The sequence below is a fragment of the Lissotriton vulgaris genome, chromosome 10 (genome assembly GCF_964263255.1).
Source record: "Lissotriton vulgaris chromosome 10, aLisVul1.2, whole genome shotgun sequence".
Taxonomy (NCBI): domain Eukaryota; kingdom Metazoa; phylum Chordata; class Amphibia; order Caudata; family Salamandridae; genus Lissotriton; species Lissotriton vulgaris.
The window spans coordinates 1,060,779,194-1,060,804,380 of NC_141698.1; positions in this window are offsets into that span (position 1 = coordinate 1,060,779,194).

Below are 25,187 nucleotides of genomic sequence, written 5' to 3' on the forward strand. Positions count from 1 at the left end.
GGTAGGGTTGCGAGGGGGGTTACTCTTAGGGATAAATCCTCTGCCCCTTCCTTGCGAAGTATTTTGTGGCCCTTTTGAGAACTCCCTCTTATTTTCCCCTCCCTCTTTCTTCTGGGGGGCGCCCTGTCCATGCTTCTGGGAATCCCCTCCAGTCCCCTTAGTTGACACCCGGGTACTAACCCAGATGTCCGCCTCCTCAGCAAGCTTCCTGGGGCTGGTCAGCTTGCTGTCCACCAGATGCTGTCGTAGTTCGGGAAGACATTTCTCGAGTAGGTGTTCCTTGAGTATGAGGTCATATAGACCCTCATAGTCCCCTACCTCGCTGCCTCTCACCCAACCCTCCAGGGCCTTCCTGGAGTAATCCAAAAAGTCTACCCAGTTCTGCGTGCCTAGTTTGTGGCTGCCCCGGAACGTTTGCCTATACTTCTCAGGGGTCAACCCAAACTTTCTTAACAGCGCTGACTTCATAGCCGGGTAGTAGGTCTGTTCACTTTGATCTAGGGCCAACAAGGTATCCCTACCAGTGGGGGGCATGTATTTATATAACCCACCCCCCCAGTGGGCTTCCAAGATCCCATGGGCCCTCAGTGAGACCTCGTAGGCGGCTAGCCATTTTGCAATGTCATCACTGGGTACATAGCATGCCATAATATCTTTTGGTAGGTAAGGTCTGGGTTCTTTGATGTTGGTCTGGGTATCGCTGCCACCATTCTCTGATTTGGGGGTTCTTAGGTTTAGGGCTTGTAAATCCATCTCTTTGATGGTCCGCTCATGCGCCAACCTCTTGTCCTCCCTTTCCATGTCCATCCTGGCTAATTCTATTCTCATCCTCCTCTCCTCCCTCCTATCCTCTAACTCGGCGTCGGTCAAACCCCTCTCCGAGACACTACTGCCCACTCTGGAAGGTGTCCTAGGGCCTGTTAAAAGGTTCCCCCCTCCCGCCTGGTACAGTGTTGCGGTCTCCAGGACAGTGTCCCTGTCACTCCCCTCAGGATCTACTTCCTCCCCGGAATGAGCCTCCACCCATGCCCGGATACTGGTCAGCAGCTCAACTTTCCTGGCGCCTTTCTTAAAAAACACCCCCTGCTGCTGACACCATTCCTTCAATTGGGTCACGGTATAGTTTTCCAGCTCTTCCACATTTATCTCCATTTCTATTTAGAGTATAAACTTTTACACAGAAGAAATCCAAAAAGTGACCTGGGGTCAACCTCCACCCACCACCAGTAGTTAATGTAGAAAAAGCAAAATTTAGATTAGGAGGGCCGCAGGGAGAAAACTCCAGGTGGGGTCCCGTGGTAGGCACTGCGTTACTACTAAGTGAGTGTAAGCACAAATCCGTAATCCCACCGCTGAAACACCAATTATGTTGGACCTAGGGTATCCTAGACTACATAGGGTAGCCTGGCACAGTAGTGGATACAGCTAAACTCAAGGCGTTGGTTGAGTGCTTACAAAACCCACTCACAGTAACTCAGTGATTAACCACTAAAACAAAAGACACAACACCGATTTTTGGAAAAATACCATTACCTTTTATAAAAATAATATGACTCTTCTTTTTATGCAAAATGGGTTTACAATTAGTTTAGCAATAATGCACCTGTGTTACACCAACCTCAGTATTTTTCCCACTCTAGGAATGCTAATTCATAGGTACATTTCCTTTGTAAGAAACTGTTATCAATCCCACAAAATTACTTTATCAATCAGTCATCACAGTCAGTAATATTCACTATACAGGTTACACATTTACATTACAGACCTGGCATGTACATTTCATTACCCTTCTTGTGCTCAGCGCTGTTGTTCAAGCACGACAATCTCCTACCCCCAGCAGTGCTGTCCTCAGAGCTCACAGCCAACTAAAAGCTAAATAGGAGACAAGAGGAGTTAATCAGGATTCCCCCCCTTGTTTATTGAATGGCTACACCTCTCTGTTAAGGGTTCCAACTCCAGGGGTGTGATGATTGAGAACCTGACAGAAAGTTCTGACTTCAATGTTTTTCTATGGCCCAGTCCCTTGACCACTGGCACAAGTACCTGAACCTGACAGAACGTGCCTGGAGTTAATAATCTGAAGTCAAGTTTCCCCAAGGTCTACTGGGAAGGCCTCAACACTTCTTAACCGTGTTTGCTGCTCAGTCACAGGGTTTATTTAATGCCGGCACAGCCGCCTCCCACTCCCTCACTCCCCAGCTTACTTCTGGCGTTGTAGTCGATGCAGCTGGCGTTGCCCGTGTCACGCGGTGTCAGGGAAGCCTTCCCGCAGATGACGAGGCGTGTCAGAGAAGCCTACCCCAGTCCGAGGTGCTCCACCGAGGCGTCTGATGTGGCGCTTCTGCCCCCTCGATGTTCCCGCTGACTGGAGCTCTGCCTTGGCGCACCTCCGATGACGCGTCCGGCCCCTCCTGACTCCGCCTTGCGCCCGCCTCTTCCGACGCGTTGGGTCCTTCTTGCCGGTTTCGGCTCAGCGCACCTCTTCCGATGCGACGGCGTCCCTCACCGCCTCTCAGGCAATCAGCTGGGCTCTGCTTCGCTTCCCGCCTCTTCCGGCGCCTCAACGGAGCTCTTCGAATGACGAGGCAAGACAGCTGGGCTCTCCCTCTTCTGTTGCCCTCACGTCAGGAAATGCACTCGGCGGCAGCGTCGCTTCCAGGTAGGGACGACAGCTGGTTCTGCCGCTTTCACCGTCAGGGGAGGGTGTCAAGCTGGAGCGCCGCAGTCGCGTGTATCTCCGTTTATTACCCCCTGACTTTAGGGTCAGTTAGCTTGGGGCTGGGTCTCAGCTCGCCCCCTCTGCACACGACCTTCAGGATGGGTCTAACAGGTCCCTGGTAGCCACACTTCAGGGATTACAGTTCTTGACAGACTTGTCGCAGAGTCTCTGATAACTTGAAGTTGGTTGCTGAAACAGTGGGGTTTGGTCAGCCTAGGTGGGGGCACTTCCCAGTAAAGCGACAGCCGGCCCCGCAGGTCGATCTTGTCACAACTAGTGCACAATCCTCCTCCTCAAGTCGCCTCTCTCCACACTGGTCATCTCAAGTAATGCACAAAATGGCTGCTGGTCACTGGCCTTTTATAGGGTGGCCTGGGACCTGCAGAAGTCACTGGTTGTTTCTAGAAAGTTCCCTATGTTAGCCTATGGCCTGTTTTCCAGTAGTGTCCGTTATGGCAGTTGGTGGACACCATTTTAGGTTTTTGGATGTTCCTAGATTTTTCAGGAGCTGACTAGGCCTCATAGGTTATGAGGGAAAAATGGCGTCATAGCCAAGGAACACCTAGCCCCCTGACAGTACTGAAAAATCCTGGTGGACATATATAAAAATAAAAATAGAAACTCTGAGAGGCTAAGGGGGACAAAAATAAATAATAATGGTTAGAACATCCCCAGAAGCAGACAGGTCTAACAGACGGTAACCGGCAGTCCGAGAAATTTCCGGATGCAGCCGGAATCACCCTGAAATTATTGTTTGGTGCGCTCTTATCACGATATTGAGGAGCAGGGTGGATGTCCACCCTGTAAAACTAGTGGGGGGATGCCGTCCACCTGCGTGTACCCCCGACTCATGCCCTGGATTCCACAAGAGATAAAAACACGAGGAGCGTCAGACATCGCTCAGTTAAAAAAAATAATTCTTCTGAGGGCTGGATTTACTGCGTGACTGGCTCCAGGTGCTTCTGCCTTCAGCATCCCTTTAAACTTGCACTCTCTGTTCCCATTGAAGCGTACTCACCAGGCGCTAGAATCAGAAAAAACTGCACAATTTATTTGAAAGGCACACACCTTTCTTCCTGACAGAGACCGGAGCAGGGGGAACCGAATAACCACAATCAACCAGGCGCTATAATTCTGCTAAGCGGAGAAGCGCTGTACATGAAGGTGAAAGAGCCCTACACACCAGCTCCACCATATGCTTAGTTATCCCGCAATGAATGTCAAGTGCAGTTATGAAATGCCCGACACAGTGGACTGTGCCACAAAGTTTGGTGCGTGGCGCGCTTTATCTCGATTTGGATGCTTTGGATGAGCAGGGCAGGGTGGATGGAATGCCTCTTTGACGCACAGTAAGGCAGGGCGGCGACGAGCTGCTTTGCCTTACTTCATATCTACGAGGCCATGAAAAGCCTTACAAACTGGGTTTTCGAGGCCTCATAAATGTAGGTCTGCACACTCTGCCTGTGATGCTCCGGTAGCGGAACTGTGCCTCAAGCAGCTTGTAAATAAGCCCCAAAATGTTTTGTATGTATAGAATTTGCATTGTTATTCGTAGTACCTTGCAGATCTGCAAGATAAAAACCCAAGTCACCAGTGGCCTTTTTTTAAAATTTTTATTGTTTTAGCGAAAACACAACTTTACTCAGTCGGTTCTGGGAAAAGCTGCCTGTGATCAGCACAAAACCATCTTTCTGTTTAATGCAATTCTTTTTCACATGTAGGGGCAATGGCAGTTTATTTAAAGCCTGTCAGCTTCTCTAAATGGACACGGACTGACTTTAATTAACCAAAAAGCCTCTGCAGCAGCAGAGCAAAATTTGGGCTAGAGAAATACTTTAAGGAAGTGGCAAAAAGAATTCTTTGCAGCAGGTAAAACAAACAGGAGTAAGAATGCAAAATATGCAGTGTGCACGCACCATTTACAGAGAAAACATTTCAATATTGTTATTAATAAAACACCTCGCACAATACAAATATATTGCATTCTTAAACTAATACAAATTTCAGAAGTGCATTACGCTTTTGCACAACTTAGAAAAACAGAGACATGCTTCAGAAAAACAGCAAAATGGTCGGAAAAATAAGGAAGAAAATTGTTGATGAAAGCTGACAAAACTTGAGACGATGTGGAGAAGGTACAATCTGACAATGGAAATGCAAAGGAAAACATTTATTTTGAACGGTAAAAAGAAAACAACCAGAAGAATTGTAGAGATCAGACAAAAATGATGGGTGAAGTAAGAGAGTAGAACGTAATACAGAGAAGGCAAATTCAGAATGGAAATAAGCAATAGAATGGAAGGCCAAACACTAGAAATGAGAGACGAGCATTGAAGAGGAGAAAAAACATGATAGTTAAGGTGGATATTTCTCTTTTACTTCCGCTATGCTGAAACATTTCTAATGTCATCAGTGATATTATAATTCAATCCTTGGCAGCACACCTGTGAAGTGTGCTACAACCTGGGCCCCTGGAATTATGTGGCAAAGGAGAGGCAAATTATGTGGCAGGATTGAGTAAATTATGCAGCAAGAAAAGGAAAATTATGCAGCATAATGTGGCACATTTTGTGATAGTATAACTTAATTCCTTTGATATTTTTACACCGAATAACACTGTCTGGGCACTGGTTGTGCCTCATTAGTACCAGTTTAACGCCTAAATATAGCAGAAACAGAAAGATGAACAATGAACAGTCAACCTTTTCAAAGGTACTACCTCTGTGCAGCTAGACATGCAGCTGTTTTATACTGACTTTTGAACCTTTTGTGCTACAGAGAATTTTTTTGTTAACTCTGCAGATTACTCAGCAGACAATAGATTATGTGGCAAGAGCAGCAAATTTACAAATATGCAAAAATCGCAACAGCCGCACAGTTGCATAATGCCAGTGGCCTGACTGCAAGCAATCCATGTGTCCAAAGATAGGTTGAGTTTAAAAATAGAAACAATATTTTGAAATGTTGGGGGACACCACTGAATTAGTACTATGTGTGCTTCCCTCACTTGCATAGTAAATCATTGCATGTCTTTGGTGGGCGTCTCCTTTGTGACTGATATTTCAGCATAAATTACCCAGCCCATAAATGAAATGTCACTGTGCTTTTGGCAACAAATGAAAAATGTAAGATTTACATTTCCCAACAGCAAAGCATTTCTTGTCTCATGTAATCCAGATCCAGGCCCTCATGACAGGAAAGTGATTTATCCAGATTTGGGATGCAACAGGAGTTTGTTTGCAAACTGGGATTGCAAGAAGTGGAGTAACTCTGCACGTTTTCCCCTCATGAATTTTGCCGGATAAAGGGTGACATAGTTTGTGGATGGAAAATAAAGTACATTCCCAGTATTGCAGATCAGAAACATGAAAACCTCGATCAATATAGCAGTATTCCCAGTTCTGTAGTACAGAACTCGGTAGGATGGAGGTAATATTGCAACCAGTAAATGCCGTACCCAGTGGTATTTGTATTTCACAGGTGATGCATTGCTTCCTAAAATAACAACCAGCCAACTTGTAATGAAGCCCTGTGAGGGTGGATATGAATTTTCCAAAATTATTAATACTGAGGCATCTTTTATGCAAAGCACAGAATGCATTCTCAATGGGGGATGTTGAGAGATGAAGTGATTAGACCTTAAAATGGGGGGGGGGGGGGGGGGTGGGCACCAGGTTCAGGAAGCAGTGTCACATATCACAAGTGTCACCCTGCAAACTCTAGAGCAGGTCTCTTCATGTACCTATATTTTTGATAGATGTGTTATAGTGAATTAGCACTTAACAGACCACCAAATTGCATGTTAACAATAGCTGATAAAAGTTTTGCGACCCTTTACTATTTATTTAGCAAGAGTATATTCCTTCCTGTCACACATTTTAAATGTTATTATAATTCATTTGAAAGAGCCATGGGACGATATCCATTTATGACTGGCTGATATTTTTCAGGATTTTAATTTTGTAGATATTTAAAGGAGATTTAGCAACACAGTGTAATGATATAACATTGTTAACTAGAGAAAATGTTATATTCAGAAAGATTTGAGATTGCTAAACTCATTAACAAATCTTTGAATCTTCTGCCTCATCCCTCGACCCCAAGGTAATGCTTTTGTTGTGTTAAAAGAGACCTGCATGATGGTACATTGCCAACAGTATGGACTTAGAGTGCCAAGGCAAGCATCAGCATTAATCTAAATGGGTCAGCCCAAGTCCATACCCCTTCTAATTTGCTGTGTTAATCTGTAGGCACTTCACATAGGTCATGATGCTCAAACTTAAATCACTATTATGAGTCCTGGAGCAAACGTGCCCAGAATTCAGTTCACAAATTCGGTTAAATGATATTTGCTCCTCACTTCTGCTGTGTTCATTTTCAGCATATATTGTTTTTCTGTGAGTCACAGCAAGCCATATTGGGAAATTGATCTTTTGAGTAACAGAGCCAGAGCTGTGTGATACATGAATGTTTATTGGATGAGAAGCTTAAAAACGGTTTGCCATTTGGAAGGAATTGTGCTTGTTTTTTGATGTGTCAAGTTATTTGTGTGCTATAAAATCTGTCTGCAAACATTTTTCTAAAAGTACTTCACAATTGCTCCATTTTGCACAAAGGATGAAAATGGCCAAGTAGGACCACTCCTACCTTTCTCCCAGCCCTACAGTTGGCTTACAAGGAGTTTTGCACATGGCTAGGGAAAGTGTGTGCATAGAGGGTTTCTTGCTGTATACTGATAGATTAAGTCAGAGGGAACATTGCTCATCACCTACCATAACAGTGTATAAACAAGCAGAGAGAAAATTCATTTAGTAAAAATTATCCCAGAGCGAAACATGTGTCAGCAGAGTAACTGGTACCTGTATGAAATTAGTAAACGACGATCTCAGCTGAACAAGTGGTATCTATATGGAATTAACATAACCCCCGAATGTGCCCATTCCGTGTTTGCCAAATCGTAACTCACCCCGTCGTTCCGGCCCCCTCCCCCCCGCCTTACTTCCCACTTGTATCTCTTGCAATCATGTCAGCCAACAATGCCGGTTAAAGTAGTGGTCGTTGTTGGCCGCAGTTTATTAATATTAAAATTGCAATATTAAAATTACAATATTCAATTTTCAATATTACAAACAGATACTGGTTATGCAATTTCTTCATTTACGAACTGTCCTCATCAATCATACATGAATATTAATAGACCCATGACACCGTCTTGTGAGAAAAAGGTGTCAGTTTTCTTCAGTTCGTAAATGGCACTTTGCAACCAGTTCCTTGTGAATCCTTGTTGTCCCATTGGTTGGTTTCCCACGCCGTCTGCGTGTCGTGGAGGGGAGCTTTTTCCCACTGGAGTTTGGTCCCCAGCTCGCTACCATTTGCGCCCTGCCGTCCGGCTGGGTCTGGGCCGCGAGTGCCGTCTCCTCTTGGTACTCCCCTCCTTGCTGCGGCCACGTCACCCTGTCGTGCGGCATTGAAAAGTGTGTGGCCCTCTTCCTACACACCGCCCGCCGGTGTGTATCCTTACCAACCATTGTAGGATTTCCTCCACGCCGCAGGGAGGCTTACGTCTTTCTGCGGCTCCCCCCATCCTTCCTTTTTTTTAATATATATATTTTTTTTACTTACAGCCTGCCATCGCCAATGCACCCCACAGGTTATCCCAGAAGACTTGCATTCCTCTGTCGGAGAGGTGCACCCCGTCCTGGCCGTACAGCTCTGGACGTCCTGGGTGAATGAGGCCGTGACGGATTGAGTCCATGCCGTTCGTGGCACAGAACTTGTGCATTGCGAGGTTCAGTTTCCTCCTCGCGTTATCCACCGCTTTGTGGGAGTCAGCACCTCTCCAATGTTTTCCGCTGATCATCTTCGACCAGATCACCGTCGTGGGACCCAACCATGTTGTCGTCGTGATGAGATCCTTCTGGATGGCCTGTCCCAATGCTTTGCGCCCTAGTTTCGTCAGGTCGTTGCTGCCGAGGTGGATGATCAGGGCGTCTGGATGCCACGCCGAATCTGCCAGTAGGCTGTCCAGGGTTGGCAGCAGCTGCTCCCATCTCATCCCTGGTTGCCCTACCCACCGGATGCACGTCACTTTGGGTCTGGCTGCCACTTTGTGCCCCGACCGTCGCCACCATGACTCCATCCTGGACACGAATGAATGTCCCACCAACCAAACCAGCCGCGGGCGTCCCACTGTCAAGAGAAAAGATTCTGTTAAGGTGGCCCGCTGCGCACCCGGGTTTATCCTCTTTCGATGCAGTTCTTCATGATTACTTTTTTTTTTTTTTTGATATAGTTATTGGGCTCCGGTGGCCTTCTGCGCACCGGAGTATCGGCGCGTCGGCGGAAAGTGGGCATTGCCACAGCACCCTGCCGTGCGGCATCCCAAGGTGACTCCCTTTTTTTTTTTTTTTTTGTTTGGGAACCTTTCCTTCCCTTTTTTTTTTTATATCAGGTGTGGCCGTATGTATGATTTGTAGGCCCTGGATTGCCATCTGCCCACAGCCTGTATCCGATCCTCTGGCATGCCATGCTGCGATGCCGTGGTTGCTGCCCCGATCCTGAAGGAGTGCGGGGCGATGGCTGCTGAGTGGAAGCCTGCTTTTCCGAGACCTTGGCGCATCACCGCTGTGGATTGGAACCTGCTCAGGTTCCTCCCGTCACAATGCCTGAAAAGTGGGCCGTCGCCCACCGGGCGGGCTATCATGTATTTGAACAAGCAACACACTGCGCAGAGCCCCGTCTCGGGGATGCAGTGCAACCTAATTGTTACCCCTTTTCGTGCCTGGTCTGTCTTAGACTGCCTTAAAGTAATCTCCACAGCTCTTGCCAGGGGTTTTATGTCCCTGGCCTGGAGGCATCGCTGTGCCGGGTCAGTCTTGTTGGACGCCACTAGCTCGCTTATGCGGAACGCACCAAAGAAAGCTGTGGTGAATGCAGCTCTAAATAGTAAGAGCTCGTATCTGTCTGAGATGATTCCATCTAAAGCCCTTAGTAATATGCCCAGCTTACCAAAATCAATGGGGCGCCTTACATCTGTCTTTTTCCCTTCTACTCTCCTCCACCCCTTCAGGGCTGCCTTGAGATATGGGGAGGCCATGGGGGTCATCCCCCGTATGAAGCCTGGCAAAATGGGCAATGGCTGACAGGTGTGCCTGTGCCCATGACCTTGATTTATTGGCATTGAATGCCCACTGCACAAACTTCTCAACCGCTGACCGTGTCCCTAATTTGTCCTCCAGTGTGCTTATGCCACCCACGCTCATTACAGTACTTGTGCAACTCTTGTATCTTCTGGTGGCTTCAGGGGTTAGTGCATGGCCCACCAGTCTGGATAGGTCTACCCCCCCAGGTCCCACAGGTATGCTGGGAAAGGGGTCATATCTCGGTCCGCCCCGAGGACCAGGTCTCTGAATCGCTTCATCTGTGACCGGGACAATGCGTCCGCTGCAGTGTTCTCTGCCCCTGGGACGTGGCATGCTTTCAGCTCCAGATTCCCTTCCAGCTGCAATTTAATGAACTGCCTCATTAGCCTCAATGTGTCCGGGCATCGTGCTGCGCCCCGGTTAATGGCCTGCACCACCCCCTTGTTATCTGACCACAGTGTCAGCTTCATGTTCTTCAACTCCTGTTTCCAGATGGTCAATGCCACTATTATTGGGAAAAGCTCCAGGAACGTGATGTTCCTGGTGACTCCCCGTGCGTGCCATTTGTCTGGCCACTGGCTCGCGCACCATTGCTTTCCCAGGATGGCCCCAAACCCCAATCTCCCTGCTGCATCTGTGAATAGGGCTATCTGCCTGGCTGTCACCCAACCCTCTCTCCAGATCAATACTCCGTTAAATTCCTGCAGGAACTCGTCCCACATCTGGAGGTCCTGCTTCACCCCCGCACCCAACTGAATGCGGTAATGTCTGTGGGTGACTCCTGCTGTTAGCTGTGTCAGGCGCCTGGAGAAGACCCTGGCCGTGGGTATGACCCTGGCCGCGGAGTTCAGCTTGCCTATCACCCCCTGTATGTCCCGGAGGATGGCCTTGTTTCGCCTGCGCAGCCTGCCCACGTCCTCCCTGAACTCTTTCACTTTTTCCGGAGGCAGCCTGGCTGTTCCCGCAACAGAATCCAGTTCTATCCCTAGAAAAGTTAGTCTCGTGGTGGGGCCTGTCGTCTTATCTGCTGCCAGGGGGACCCCCAAAGGTCCGGGCTAGCCTTTCAAATGCCGCCAGAGTGTTGCTGCACGTGGGAGATCCCGCTGGACCTGTGAACAGGAAATCGTCAAGGTAGTGTAGTTTGCCGCCTTCCTGATGGTAATCATGGAGGGCCCATTCTAAAAAGGTTGCGAATTACTCGAAGTATGCGCACGATATGGCGCAACCCATGGGCATCACCTTATCGACAAACAGGTCGCCCTCCCACTGAAAACCCAGCAAGTGAAAACTGGATCGGTGGACGGGCAGCAGGCGGAACGCCGATTCAATGTCCGCCTTGGCCATGAGGGCTCCCTTCCCCGCCGCTTTTACTAAATCTATTGCGTCATCCACTGACGCATAACCTACCGAGCAGGCTTCCGGGGGGATTCCATCATTCACTGATGCCCCTTCGGGGAATGAAAGGTGGTGTATCAATCTAAACTGACCCTGCTCTTTCTTGGGGACCACCCCTAGTGGGGAGATCACTATGCCTCTGCGTAGCTCCTCCGGTAGTGGACCCTCAATCCTACCCAGGGCTTTCTCTTTCGCCAGCTTGGTGCATACCACGTGTGGGTGCTGCATCGCTGATTTTAGCTTCTTTACCCCCCGAGTGGTAAGGTGCCTTTGAATGGGATGACGAATCCTTTGTCGAAACCTTCTACCAGTACCCTGGCATCCGCCCTGTTCGGGTACTTATTCGCCAACCTGCGCAGCTGTTGTCTGTTGATAGGAGAGCTCGCACTCTTGAATGTCTACCAGGTCACCTCGCCTACTAGGCCCGGGGCTAGTGCTTTTTGCTTTTCTCTTTTTTGTCTCCTTTGGGTTCGCGCTTGCCTCCCCTGAACGCCACTGCCGCGTGCTTACCCCCACAGCTCGAGCAAGCATGCTGGAATTTACATGACGAGCCCCACGAGCAATCCCCTGCGTCGTATCTCCAACAAATGGCCTTGGCTTTGTTCGGGGACTGTGATCTCCCTGCGCTCTGTTTTTGGTAAGTTCCGCTCCTGCCCTTCTGGTGGGAACTACGAAAGGAATGATCATACTTGCCCGCCCAAGATTTTACCTCCTTTGCTGTGAGCATTTTATGGATGAAACCAGATGCGTCCTCCTCGTTCCATTCTATCTCTGGGTGCCTCTGCATTTTGAGCCTAAAAACCCTTGTCGTATTCCAGCCACGCTTCCCCCGGGAACTGCCTATGTGCCAGGTCAATATTAGCCTCATAAAGCCAAAGATCTGCCGCACAGTGGGGGAATTTCTCTACAATAATGCAGGCCATTATTCTGAAGGCATCCAACCAATTTTCAAAATTGCGCTCCTTTCTGATGCCGCGCCTCTCTCTCCTATCATCCTCTTTCCTATCACAGGTGGTGAGGTCTAGCCCCTCGAGTTGAATTTCGAGCAGAGAGAATATATCGATAAACTCCTTCCGCCATATTCTTTCTTTAACGGCTAGTGGGATAAGGCATGCTAGGCCGGTGGCCTTTGTTGTCAAAGATGCCGGGCCGGGGGATGGCCTGCTGTATGGGTCGGAGGTTATGCCTCCCAGCGCTGGGCTCCCTGACGCGGATCCGTAACCCCAACCCATGACCGGAGAAATTTGCTCGCCCCGTGCCGGCAGGACCACGTGTTCCTGCCCCCTGGCCTGGCGCGCCCAACCTGGGTCGACCATGTGCCAGGATATGCCTGCCACCTCATCTGCGCGCTGCTCCCTGGGCCCGACTGATACCCCCTGTCCCGTATTGTTAAGAAGTGCTGGCGCCAGTGATTTTAAGCATTCCTTAACTATCTCGCTGATATGCTCACCATTTGTGCTGGCCGATGTTTCGCTCTGATCACTATCGTCGCGTCGCGGAGGTGGGGTTTTCTGGCGCCCCTTCCTCGGGAGATTCTTCCTGGATGACTTTCTTATCTGTGTCTTCTTGCGCCTTTTGGGATCCGATGGGCCTGCTCCCTCCTCCGCCTGGTCGACCGGTCTGTTTTCTTTCCCGCCGTCGATGTGAGGCTGGAGCCACTCGCTCCCGTGGATGGCCGTGACCTCCCGGATTCTTTTCAGCAACTTGGCCACTTCCCCAGGCTGGCCCTCTGTCATGGCTCCTAGCGTAGCCGACATCGGTTCCTCCGCTCCGCCGGGAAATTTCTTCTGGTGAGCCTCGTCGCAACTTCAGCCCCGTAGTGGCACACTGCGCACTGCGGGCGATTGGTACGATGGTGCGGGGAGAGGGCTTCGGCACGTCGGTTCTTCTCCCTCAAAGTCCTAGTGCTCCGGAAAGTTTCCGTCCTCAGCAAAGGTTCCGCCGTCTGATTCTGCAGATCTTCTTGTTGCGCCACTCTCCCAGCTCCACGAAGAAGTTGTGGCCTAGCTGGGGGAGTCGGCGACTTAAATCCCCCTGACTCTCCTTAGGGGGGCTTCGGTGTATCACCCGATTGGGGGATTTGAATGAGGCAGGGGGGTGCCGTTGGGTGCCTCTTAGAGGCGCCCAGGCCAAAGGTTACTTCCGACCGGGCAGGCTGGTGCGCTGCCCGCTTCCGCTGGTCTCCGGGCGCTTTGGGGCGCCCGGAACCAGTTTCACCACTGGTTGGGGCACCACGTGGGTTATGGCGCCGGCCTTCTAGCCTCCCCCCCCCATGCGGGAGGGTGCGGCGGCCTCTGCGAGATGAGGGTGAAACCCTTAATGACAAAAATAAAAATTGTGAAGATTATGGAACTTGGATTTAATTATTTAACTCTGTTTGTGAAAACTATAAAGGCAGCAAGATTTTGATGAGCAAATGCGGCCTATACCAAGAAATACAGACTCCAGCATTTGTTATTTATATGTTTAAATCATGCTCCGGATACAAAAGGATTTTTGGGTTAAAATAAAGAGTATGGGCTGTACCAGATAATCACAAATGAGTGCATACTTCTCAAATGTAGCTATGACATAAATAAAGATTTGAAGATCAATGATAAAATATAAAATGTATAGAAGACCTGTGGGGCTGCTTATAAGGTAAAATATAAAAACTGAGCAGTTGCTGACATACAGTGTTTATACCCCAGTTACATCCCACCACAATTCCAAGAATATGCCTATAAAACTGTGCCACTTGCAGTTTTTCAATCTTACTCTTAGACAGGTCTTGTGACTTTCCAGCAGGGTCATATTCTTCCTTTAGTGAGTTCTTCAGAGAGGAGAGCTCCAGACAGATGGAATAAGAACCCTTGTGCAAATCCACATTTAAATTTTTTTTTTCTCTGCTGGGAAGATGCTTTTCCCATGGAGAAATCCCTTCTTAAGTCATTCCCTTTTACACCCTAGGAAATCATTAATGCTAGCGCATGGCTTCATTAAAATCGCTACATGTCTGTGGGTGCTCACAAACTTCCAAAGCTATCTGTGCATTGGGAAGCCCATTTTGTCACCCCTTGAGAGGGATTTATGGGTGTGGAGAACCCAGCACTCATGGCAACGGAATCTACACATATACATGGAACAACTTAGTGACTTCCTGGAAAGCTTTATTAAGTTACATTTGGGTGTAAACTTACTTTTACAACCAAATTTACTTTTGTGAATAGAACCCTATTTGGCTATGAAAACAGAGGTCATTCTTTCTGTGCTGGGTGAGGGTATTAGGGTTGTTGACCTATACCCTTGCATTAATTTTTTCGCTGAAATTATGAAACAGAGGTAGAGGTCAGGGATGAGGTGAAAATCTGCATTTGTTTAGATAATGCATCCGTCTTGCTTGGGTTGTGTCATACAACTCACCTGGCTCCTGTCCTCAGAGATGATGCTGGACCTCCTATCTCTCCTAGGGTTCTGCCTGATCAGGGAATTGTAACTGTGAATCAACTGCTGCCCATTAGTGAAGGTCGGTTGGGACAACATGACAAACAGAGAGACTTGCGTGTCTTCGAGCTCAGCCACTGTCTTCTTGGAGTCATATGTATGTTTCTTCTCAGACCTTGAAAGCTTCATTGTGATATGTGTGTAATGCAGTGCGCGGTGAGTTGTAGTACAAATACAAGTAGAGAGATTATTCAACAAATTAGTAGTCATGAAATAATCCCTCCCACCTTTGACATCCACACTAACAGGTCCTTACATGATAATTAATCTATAGCTGCATAGACTTTCAATAATTAACTGTTACCCTTGGAGTTGCGGTACTCCCAGCAGAATCTATATTGTGTTTTCACATCACATTCTAGGGTACACCTTGTTTGTTCAACACTAGGCACAAAGTGTGAAAGAATGTGCTTTTTGATTTACCGACTATGGCACAAATAAAGGATGGCGCATAAGAATGCCACTGGGTGCTAATGCTAAGGCCTCGGTATGCGTGTTAAATAATACCCACAATGTCTCAATGTTCAAGAATTGGTCTGTTTTCTGATTTTCAGCATCACAAAAACAAGTCCTTGGTTGATACGCCTTCCGTTAGTGCATTAACCTTGAGGATGGTATTTAACCATGTTTTCTCCTTTTAGGTGCGGCGTTGCAAGGATGGTGTTCACTGCGTCCCTGGATTTGCAGGGGAGAAGATATACGCAGCATCTGACAATCACAGGAGAGCCATGCGGTGTGCAGGGATGGAGTTGGTTTCACCACTGGATTGAAAGACGCCAGCCTAGTACCACGAGATTGGGGAAGCTGGCCTCGAGAACTCTCCAGTATGCGGAAGATACAGTGGTCATGGACCACACTAGGGTAGGGCTCTGAAGAGAATTAAACAATCTTGCAGTGTACAACAAGGAAAATAGCCTACAGATCAATGAGAGCAAGACCAAGACAGTCAATACCCTCACAAAAAACAAGCAAGATGGTCTTTGGGTGAGCACCGAATTAGGACAGCTACATCCTACAATTACTTGGGAGTATGGGTGACGGAGAGGGCCACAGCAGCCAAACACATAAAGGAGTTAACACCAAGAAGTAACAAAACAATTATGTCACTCAGACGTCTATGCCATCACCTAGTAAGTCCATCTATAGAACCCATGCTGACTGTACTTAGGGCAAAACTAATTCCAGCAATCACTTACGGTCACTTAGCCTTCCCAGGAGCACTTGAGAAAGTCAATAATGCGACCCAGATAAAAGCTTTTAAGATCGTGCTACAAGCTCCCAGACAAGACAAGCAAGAAACATCAGGCTAAGGCTGGAAATAGTACTGAACAGACCGGACTTGGCACTACAGTGGGACCTAATAAAATATTACATCAGAGTACTGAAAGCCCCTGAAAACAATCTTAAATACTTCCTAAAATTAATTTTCAAGGCAAAGGGTTCCCCATTGCGCTCCAAGTTGGACCAAGAAATAGACCAACTAAAAATCGAGGCAAAGAGCATGCCCCTTCATGAAATTCCTTACTCTGCCTGGGCCAAAGCTGTGAAGTGCCAAGTCCAGACCATCTCATCTGAACTGGATCGATCATCACTCCAGTACAACTCTCTCACACTGGCCCTGGATAAGTCATACACTCCTGGGAAAGCTCAACCATATTTGAAAGACCCACTCTCTGCCCAAGCAAGAAAAAAAAAATTGTATTTGCTCCTCACGGCCTACAAGATTTCGGATTTCAACCCAAAATGGGCACATACAGACATAATTTCCTGCCGGTTATGCAATTACCACTGGACAATCCTGGCTACATCCCTTATGCTGCTGCCCAAAGCTGGCCAGTGATCGTCATCGTTTGCTGCGGCCCTAAGGGACGTGGGCCTCAGAATTTGCAGTGAGGCCTCGGACTGGTGCTTTTCAGAAACCACAACTTGCTTACTTGCCAAAGTTGGCAAGTTTACCCATCAAATTAGAATTGCACTTGATTCCCATCAAAAGGCCGCAGATTTCAGGCTCCCTGTCATTCTGTAAAGAAAATCATCTGGTGCCTGAACCCTGTCAGTCTAACCCAGGGGTTTTTCGCACGGACACTGGAATCATAAAGTGAACGTGGGGCCCACCAGGGGCACGCTAAGAACTTTTATCAATGACAATTAACATCACAGAGGGAATGACCCTGTTGGATTATTTTATATCCATTGATCCCTACAGGAGTAAAAATGTGAAAGGGAGGTGACCCAATATTTTAACTCATTTTTAAATTGTAGTTTTAAATGAACATAAAGCAGTAAATAGAGCCCATGTAGCCATGGTGCTATTTTAAAGCTGAATACTGGGCTGTTCTTGGGGGAAGGGTGGTTGGGAGGGGGGTGCTGTTCGTACGTTTTATACTGTAAAGATTTTAAGTAATCCCACAGTTAATAAAATAATCAATCAATCAATGGATTTGCAAGGGAGAAGATGCCTGCAGCATTGGAGATTCACAGCAGAGCCGCAATGCAGAAGAAGCTTGGCTGGTTTGTGGAAACGTTCAGGTGAGTGGGATCACTGAAGAGGATCCATCCTCTTCAACCAGAAGGTAAGTCAAGCACTGTCTCATGGTTTGAGTGTGGAATAAATACTGTTCCCAAGACCTGATGAGTCAGCCCAAATATCCCCATAGTCATATCCCCACTGAAGGACCGGGTTTTCTCTAAGACCCAGCGGTGCCAGGGATAACACCTAAAACCTTCGTGGGTAACCTGTTCCGGCGTACAAATGACAGAGACACGGGACACTTCCTTCGGCGTCAAAGATTCGAGGTTTATTACTGCAGGGAACACAGAAGTCACGAGAAGTACATAGCATGTAAGTTCACGGAGACTGCTTCAAATTGTATCTGTGGATCGCTCTTCTTATACAGTTTTGAAGCATAGGATAACATGGTGCACAAAGGTTTACAACTTGGTTCCCATCGTAAAGATCATAAGGGGTCGCTTTCATGTATTCAGGGCCCGGAACATAATTACAGTAACATTTGGCGGTTCCCAACTGTAAAAGTACATCTTCCCACCATTAGTACATTCCAATCAGCAGTAAACGAATCGAGGAAGAGACAGAAACAGGTGCAGAGGAAGACGAGAACAGTGAACAGATCGAAAGGGGTGTAAAAGGGGTGGCATCAAGAAACACGAGTTGCAGGCATCAAAGGGGATGTGCCTAATGCATGCACAACTGAGACAATAGAGCGGCACGGCAAGATGAGCCTCGAGCGGGGCCATCTGCCTTACAGTGTCATCCCCCTCATCATAAAGACACCTTCAAAGGAAACGTGTCTTCCGCAAGAGTTTGGGAATCCCAGGGTTGCGAAGCGGACAGCGTCCGTTCGCTGGCTACTTGAGGGCAAGAAACAAAATGGATGCCATATCGAAGATGGAACCCGTGGGTTCAGATGAAGAAACCCACGAAACAAACGGACGGTTTAGGCTAGCACAGCGAAAACGCGAACACCCACTAAACTCATCATTTGCGGTTCATAGATACCAGACTCGACCATATTCGTGCGAGTCGAAAACACCACTTACAATTGTCACGGAACCTCAGACGCTCCTTTTGCCCTCATGTAGGCAAGCACTAGTCGGAATCAAAATCGATCTCGATATTCATCAGACCATCTAGATGCTGCTGCAACATAGCTTTATCCAGCAGAGTTCCTTTGGTAACAGGCGGCTGCCTTATACACGTCGTAGCACAGAGGCCACATAAAGCAGGACCACACTGCACGCAAAGGCACAAAGGCAACACGTGAACAGGAATGCTACAACAACCCCGATGATCATCCGAATCTTCCAACCCCAAGTCGACATCAGGCCCCAAAACCACCCGAGTAGCGTCCAATCCCCTACGTCCACGTGTATGGACTCAGAGATCTTATGCAACTTCGAGATGGCTTGATAGACAGTCGGAGCGTTGTCTGGAATGAAAATACAACAACTCGAATGGATCACCTTACATACTCCACCTCAATCTGCTAAGACAACGTCTAAAACCATACGATTTTGTAACGTCATCAGTCTATCCGCCTGAAGCTCTGCTGTAATATTACCAAGGGCACTGGCAGTGATGTTAGCTGTCGATTCCACCACTCGAGTCAACTGTCTCAGGTTCCTACTATTGATCATAGGCCCCCAAAACGGCAAGAAACCCTTGAAAAAGTCTCCTGCCTCTTGACCGGCAGTGTCCTCTTTGCTAATCACGCCCCTCACAACTCTGGTCTTGTGGTAATCGGAGGCGACTGTAAAAGTCGGGGGCAACAAGTTTGCAATATAACAGGTGCCCGCAAAGTCAAGGGGCAACCATGTATATGCACGGTCGTAACAGACAAAGTACGTACCCTTGGCAGTCAGGAGAACAGGGGAAGAGAGCATTGGTAAGACATACGTCTCAGAGCAAGCACTCTCTCCAAGGTGAGCTCTCGGGCTTCGGCCACGACCTCTTAGACAGAAATTACCAAGGTGGGGTACGACCCATATCGGAGACGAGCTCCTAAGCTGTCTTTCGCCCACGAGCACACTATACTCAACCTCACTGAGATCCCTATAGGCTCGCACCTCTTCCTCTGGGATGAGCGACGGCTCATAGATATCCCTATCTAAATCAGCAATCGCTATTGCCAAAGGCTTATGGTACGGACCGGGACCAAAGTGTGGAGAACGTGGCTCTCGATTGGGGTAAGAATCTAGTGCACTTCGAAACATTGTTTGGAATGCTCGAACTGAACCCTGGGAACTATAAGGAAGGACCAAGTACGGAATTCCCTTATCGGTGTTATGTGGCATCAACCCACACACCCAACAATTGGTAGTGTTCATCACCAATTGATGCTGATGAAGGAGCTGAATGAAGGAATTATTCATAAATTCGCACGTCTGGCCTGCTCGTGTTGGGGTAAGATGTGGAAGGAATGAGGAGAGACAGTGGAGGTAAGTTTAGGTTCAGAAGAAGGGGTAGGTGAGGCAGAAGGCAAGAATGACTGTATCATGTAATACACCCCACCCACCAATAACGAGGAAACAGTTAAGAACAGAAGGAACACCTGAAACATGAAGCATTTTGTGTGTGCAATTCTGCGCAACTCGAATCTTTGGGCCTGAGCCTTTTCCATTTCCGACAGCTTCGAGAAAGCCATCCTCTAAAACCGTCCGCTACGTTCTTGACGCACTTCGTTCTGTGTAGCAGTAGTCAATCCCCAGGAGTTCCTAGGAATCGACGGTCTCTGACCTAGTGTCAAGACATACTAACCAGAAGGAAGTACCCGCGCGGCCCTACGGTTCACCCGGATGTATGGTATCCCTAAGCAACAATATATTCAAAATCTGCTAGCTGTGGAAGCAAAAACACATACGTGGAAAAAGACTCAAAATTTACAAAATTACAATTATGCAAGTGTGTTCAGACTGGATAGTGGCAATGGGGTGACGTGGATGTCAGGGGAGAAAGCAAAGATATTTATTAGTCTCTGGTGTTGGAACGGAGAAAATATCGGCTTCTCCCAGGACGTGTCTGTTCGTCAAACAATTGATCCGATGATGAGACAGAGTTCTGTTGACCAGTCAATTGTTCAGATCTTGAGTTCTGTGATGACAAATGTTCACCAATATCGTTCTGCTGCACTGAGGTATCTCCGACAGGCTGAGCGTCGCTGAAAGGGACAAAGTTCGGCACAGTTTCGGCTTCAGACGAGGCGATGCCCTTCCTCACCCACGAGTCTGCTGGTAAAGGTATAGGTACCTTTTTGGTATGGGTGGCATGCACCCAGTTCTTACGACCTTCCAAACAAACAGCAGTCCTCGTGGCAAGGAGCACTTGGTAGGGTCCGGTAAAACGAGGCTCAAGGTTGTGCTTCCGGCCAAAATTCCTCGTCACCACCCAGTCTCCAGGCTGGAGCTGGTGGCCTGGACCCTCCGTCTGCGTCGGCAGTGCTTCAAAGACCTGTTGGGGAAATAACCTCAGTTTAGCAGTCTGATCATGAAGATAATCGATCAACATTGGGTACTCAAGATCAGAGAACACACTGGGTCTAGGGACCCCCCAAACATTGGCAGGGCGGCCGAACACAATCTCATAGGGGCTGAGCCCTACTCGGGAGTGTACAGTCGCCCTTTTTGACAGAAGAGCTAAGGGCAAAGCGTCAGGCCACGAGAGACCAGTCGTAGCCTGAATCTTCGCTAGTTTCAACTTAAGGGTGCCATTATACCCTTCAACCAAACCTGCTGACTGGGGATGATTGGCACTGTGGAATTTCTGTGTAATTCCAAGGCCCTTACATACATTCTTCATCACACTCCCCACAAACTCACTTCCGTTATCAGACCATACAATTCGTGGCATTCCATACCGAGGAAAGTATTCCTTCAGTAAGATTTTTGCAGTGGACAGAGCAGTGTTGTCTTTGAGAGGGTAGGCTTCGATCCATCGGGAGAATGCGCAAACCACCACTAACACGTACTTCAGGTTATTGCATCGCTCCATATGGATGAAGTCTAGCTGAATCACCTCAGAGGGACATGAAGGGGGAGCAAAATGGCCAGGGGGTGTAGGAGTTCCCTTACCAGGATTGTACATCATACATATCATACAATTCTTAACCAATCTCTCAGCACACTTAGTAATACCATCATTTTTCCATACAGGGGACAACAACTTGCAGATACCTTTCGCACTAATATGTGCCAAACCGTGTGCCATCGTCACAACAGCTAGCACATACGCATCCGGCAACATCCACCTCTTATGTTCCGACAAATCAATCCAGCAGCCATTCGCATCCAACTTTCCCGTACTCTCTTTCCACTTCGTCTTTTCAGTCTCGGTGGCCTCGTTCTGAATCGCTTTCACACTCTCGATAGTGTCCTCACACATACCAGTTTCTGCAGGCCACCTTACCGAACTCGTCACATACATTCTAGTGCTAAGGTTCCGGGCAGTCTCCTTAGCAATCTCATCCGCAAACGCATTGCCACGACCAACATCATCCGTCACCTTACGGTGTGCACTACATTTAATAATCGCCACCTGCTTAGGCAATGTAAGTGCATCCAAAAGATCATTCACAAGCTGTCCATGCTGAATCTTCGTACCATGCGATGTCATAAAGCCTCTCTCTCTCCACAAACGTCCAAAACTGTGCGCAACACCAAACGAATACTGGCTGTCCGTAAACACATTCACCCGTTTCCCTTTCGACAACACACACGCTCTAGTCAAGGCAATCAGCTCTGCCGCCTGTGCAGAACTCTGATTCAATCTCGCAGTCTCCACAACCGTACTCAACGTCACCACAGCATACGCAGTTGTCACATCACCATTCGGCAACTTAAAACATGACCCATCCACATACAGGGTCCCATCGGGATCTTCCAATGGAGTATTTTTCAAATCAACTCAACCTTTTGTTTCTTCCTCAGTTCGTAAGTAGCAGTCATGAGATGCCACTTCATCTGATTCCATACTGATTGGCAACAAAGTCGCCGGGTTCAGGACATTACAGCGCTTTATTTGAATGTGACTTGCCAAAAGCGTCAACTCATACCCAGACAACCTTGCACTCGTCAGGTGTTGGGTTTTCGTACGATTCAAGAGAGTGTCAACTGCATGCGGGACCATCACCGTAAGCATATTATCCATGACCAATCCTGCAGATTGTCGGATGGACACCGCAGCTGCCGCTGTTGCTCTCAAACAACTCGGCAATGCTCTAGCTACTGGGTCCAAGGTCGAGGAAAAATATGCACATGGACGCTGCTTACCACCAAATTGTTGCTTTAGGACACTCAACGCACAACCTTCCCTCTCGTGAACGTATAGTGTAAAGGGCTTATGTAGTCAGGGGTACCTAACACAGGGGCCGAACACAACGCGTCACGCAGTTCAGAAAAACTTTTCTGACATTCTTCCGTCCATGGTAAAGGAGTTGGAACATCCTTGCACGTAAGAGCCACCAATGGTTTCGCTAGCAATGAAAAATTTGGAATCCATTGCCTGCAGTATGACGTGATACCTAAAAAGGCACGCACATCTCTCTGAGTTGTTGGCACAGTCATTCGAGCAATCGCTGCAATTCTCTCTGGGGTCAACCTTCTTCCCTCCTTTAACAATAAGTGACCTAGGTAGGTTACTTCTTGGCAACAATATTGCAGTTTAGAAGGTGACACCTTGTGATGTAAGTCACAGAGATGCTGCAACAACGTCACCGTGGCAATTCTGCAAATGTCCTGAGTATCCGCAGCCACCAATAAGTCATCAACATATTGGATCAAGGCCGCACCAGCCGGCAACATGAACGCATCAAGTTGGCTCTTCAAGGCTTGGCTGTATATCGATGGACTCTCACAGTAGCCCTGAGGAGCGCGTTTAAACCTAAAGCTGCGGCCACCAAGAGAGAAACCAAAAAGGTCCCTACTCTCCTCAGCAATCGGAATGCTGAAGAAAGCATTCTTCAGATCGATCACTGAGAACCAAGATGCAGAGGCTGGAATCAGAGTCAGTAGAGCCGTGATGTCAGGCACCACAGGGAACTGAGGAATCACAATTTTATTCACCTCCCGTAAATCGATAACAAAACGATAAACAGGGGGCTTTGATGGATCAGTGCGCTTCAGAATGGGCAGCACAGGGCTATTGCACACGTTTCCCCGAGTCTCCTCGATAACATCTTTCTCAATCAAATCGTAGATGATTGCTAACAAAGCTCGCTCACCATCAAGAGAGATACGATACTGGGGAATACGTGGCAAACGCACATTAGATTTCAGATGAACAACATAAGGGGAGATATCAAGCAGGCCCACGTCATTGGGACCCGTTGCCCACAAAGATGCAGGAAGAGAACTTAATTCCGGTGGGAGCTTGTCGATGGACAAATACATAGGAGAGATAACTTTCTCACCCAATGTAAGCTTTACTCCCACAGGAGAACAATACAAAGTCGCATACAGGCGTTTCAGCAAATCCAGACCCAAGAGATTTTCACCACAACCAGTAGTCAAAATCAAAGGAGCTTTCAGCTCACGAGGCCCAATTGCAAGGGGCAAAGGGCGCGAAACCGGATTGCTAACAGGGGCGCCAGAGAATCCAACGAAAACATTTGTTAAGCCAGACAAAGGTGCGCCAGGGAGTTTCGAATGCATGATGGAACTTTTCGCTGCACCAGTGTCCAACAGAAAAGGCTCAATGACGCCCGAGGTGGCAACTGCGACATAAGGCCCTCTCTGATCAACCGGAACTGATACTACTCCCTCTCCTTGTCTATGGCTGTCCTAGTAATTACCGTCGTCAGTGTTCTGATCGACGTAATAATCGTCCACATTGTACTGTGCAGATCTGCCTTGCGACGACCCACGCTGATCGAAACAATTATTAGAATTGGAAGAATTATTGGAACGATCATTTTGAGCACCGCGACCTCTACCACGTGATGCTTGTTGAGGACCACTACGACTTCCTCTAGATGAATTACCACTATTTCGTTCACTCAAGACTGGACAATCGAATTTCAAATGACCCTCGTTCCTACAATAGGCACACTGATTGTACCCCAACGTAGATCTCTGCGAAGAGGAGTCATTTCATGTTTGCGACCTATTCGACTGAGACTGTGATCGATTCCGCTGTTGCGAATTATTCTGATTCGAACATGGAGGATACGCTTGTTGCAACAACACTTTAGTTTTTAGCTCTTTCGTGTTTTTATCGGCACGACCGTTCTCCTCTTTCTCTCTATTCTCATAATATTGGGCCGTAGCCAATATCTGAGCAGAAGTGGAAACAGCCCACGCACTTTCTGAATTCCTTAATTTGTTGCTTAAGTCCGGCAACAAATTTGATACAAACTTGTCCACAAACAATCTCTGACCTCCTTCAGTGCCCATGTCCTGACCACTATGATCAATGAATGCCTCCTCAAATCTTGTAAAGAAATCAGAGACACTCTCATCCCTCTTTTGCTTACAAGCGGACAACTTGTCCCAATTCACCTTCATAGCTGGCATAAGTGTTTTCATGAGAGTTATTATTCTCTGTGGGAGATTAGCAATCAGCTGTTCGGGCTTAGCCCCACCACCTTGCAAGGCATCCGCAGCAAGAAGTGCAGCCCAGTCACCGCCTAATTCTGCTGCATGATCTTCCTGCCGAATCTTTGCCCATACCGGTTGCGGTACGACATTGCCAAACAACATATCAATGTCAGCAAGATTCATTATCGTAGCATCCACGAGCTGCGACAATTCTTTATAGTACCCTGCAGGATTTTTGCGAGGGTCAGGCAAAGATTGCTTCACCTGCAAAACTTCTGACCGTTTCCACGGAAGATGTATCCACACTCTCCGGAAATGTGGCAAAATAGCAGGATTAACAGTAGCATCACCTGGCATCCACACTGGTGGAACTTCGCGCATGGGATACTGACCAGGCGCTG